At 35.4% G+C, this 2500-nt stretch overlaps 1 non-coding gene across 1 annotated transcript; it reads right to left on the bottom strand.

The window, feature by feature from the left end:
- Positions 1-1089: 1089 nt before the first annotated feature.
- On the bottom strand, positions 1090-1160 carry TRNAC-GCA (transfer RNA cysteine (anticodon GCA)). Its single transcript has one exon. It is a non-coding gene; the product is annotated as a tRNA-Cys (tRNA).
- Positions 1161-2500: the final 1340 nt, after the last annotated feature.

Raw genomic sequence — 2500 nt, 5'->3', positions numbered from 1 at the left:
ACTCAACTCAATTAGTAGTATCCCTAGAGTCCACTTCTTCCCCATACTACGAGTGAAAGGGAGAATGTAAAGACTACCATTAAAGCAGCCCAAGCGAGATTTACTATATCCATGTGAATTATGTCCCCTATCTCTATGAACATGAAGGAATTATTCCATTATTGATCACTAATAATAGTGAAATCAATGGTGCAGAGTCAAAATTGGATTCTGATCTAACGCTATTGATGAACCAATCCAATTCCAATGAATACGCTTGTAACAAGTTCCTATATGATTTCTGGTAGAATTGGGAAGCATTAAGCACAAGCAAGATACACAGTTACCCCCTTGAAAGTCTCAAAAGACAGAAAAATATACCATCAAGATCGATAACTATCTATCACATACCTCTATCTCCCGTCTAAGCCTTACTGTCTCTCTTTCTGTGAAAGAATCGGGAGACACCCCATTACATACATTCTTGGCGGGGTTACCAAAAAGTTCAACTTTTCTTTTTTAAAATATTAAGATCTATAAGAGAAAAGCCAATCACCCACCCAATCCAATATTGATTGAATGCCTGAGCACTCAGAGACTCTCGTGAGTCTGGATACAAAGTATCTTCAGTCCTTTCCCCAACCCCTACTTTGATTCTCCATGAGCCTGCCCAATCTAATTCAAGATTCAGTCAGTAGACACTAGTGTAGGAAGTATTGATAGTCCTTCCTATCATCCCTCCTTGGATCCTAGGAACAAGGATTTACAGTCCTTTAGGAGCCTTCCTTTGGATACCCGGATTTTGATCCCTGACTTTTGTAGTTATGAATCTCACAATTGAATTTGACTATTGATTTGATTCTATTGATAAATCAAATCAATGACCCGAACCTATCAGTAATCAGTAATAAGCGAGGGTTTCTTTATTCATATTGGTACCGGTTTGGACCACACCCTAATTTTTTAAGAACGAATCAAAAGTTTTTTATAGAACCCCGGGATTCTGAAAATCTAGTATCGACAGTCCTAGCCCTTTGCCTCTGCTTCCGCTGGGCAAGAATTTTTCGAGTTCTATTAGCAGGATAAGGGATTCCGAGTCTTTTGTTGATCAGGCGACACCCGGATTTGAACTGGGGAGAAAGGATTTGCAGTCCCCCGCCTTACCGCTCGGCCATGCCGCCAAAACGATACAAAATAGATATAGATCAAAATATTCTTTTTTTTTTTTATTGGATCCAGTTGTTCTCTTCGGTTGATTCTATAGTATTTCAAAACACACAACACCTAAAAATTTCCCTTCTCTTTTATATTGAAAATTGAAATGAAAGAGAAAAAATAGATTTCCAGTCACAAAATCAAAAATTCAGGGCCAATTGGAACCATTAACTATTGTGAATTCATGAACGGTTCTTGAGTTTGGATCTCCAATCTTGTTTCCTTAATGGAATGGCATAAGAAAATAAAATTGATACACGACTAATGCTAATCAGTATCAATTATCAACTCTTTTCAATAATGAATCCTTTTCAATTTCAATTATGCAATTATAACAACAATTATGTGTATATGTAAACCCCGGGGTAAAAATTGTTACAGGGATACCTTACCTAGTCAGGTATCTTATATTCCTATAGAGAATCATCGTGATTCAACCTTTCATTGAATATATTGAATCTAAAATAGAAATTATGCTATAGCACGACCCATGTTGCCCCAAGTGGAACTGGGATAATGGGATATGCGGATAGCTAGATGCCTATATCTGCATGTACTTAATAAGTATAACTCACCCCTCTTACGTACTTCAAGCGAATCATATTCTACTCATTTTATTAACAAATGGGTAGAAATCTCTCTCCTCTCTGCGAATCATTTTTTAAAAAATGAATCAATCAAATAAGTGAAGTGCTAAAATCAAAGGAAACTCTATTCCTGATTATTCTGTCTTTATATCATTCATAGAGAACGGATTAAATCCAGAATCTACTTCTAGTACCCAATCTGATCGTAATATCATAATAATAGGTATAAATTGGATCAATTTTAAAACTCTATAAGTTGAAGTGTCAGAATTTCGTTTACAGGAATTTTTTATCAATTCATTTCCATTTGTATCTGTCGAAAATTCAAATTTGAGTAGAAAATTCTCTTTATTCCTTCGTTCATACGTATTTCATACGTATATGGAGTTGGATCAAATTTCATGTGATTCAGTAAACAGAATATAAATTCCATCATTGCTAGATTGATCTATCTGGTTTGATATGGTTCGATGAAGAGTGAGCCAATAATGGTATTTTTTCGATAAATGGTAAACTTAAGATGCTCCGGGATGGAAATGAGGGAATGTTTACAATACCTGGATTTAGTCAGATACAATTTGAGGGATTTTTTAGGTTCATTGATCAGGGCTTGACGGAAGAACTTCATAAGTTTCCAAAAATTGAAGATACAGATCAAGAAATTGAATTTCAATTATTTGTAGACACATATCGATTGGTCGAACCCTTGATAAAAGAAA

Source organism: Tasmannia lanceolata, unplaced genomic scaffold, assembly GCF_043159265.1.
Source record: "Tasmannia lanceolata isolate RefF3 unplaced genomic scaffold, GAP_Taslan_0.1 ptg000983l, whole genome shotgun sequence".
Taxonomy (NCBI): domain Eukaryota; kingdom Viridiplantae; phylum Streptophyta; class Magnoliopsida; order Canellales; family Winteraceae; genus Tasmannia; species Tasmannia lanceolata.
The sequence above is the reverse complement of the archived record's forward strand: the minus strand, read 5'-3'. Positions and strand labels throughout refer to the sequence as shown.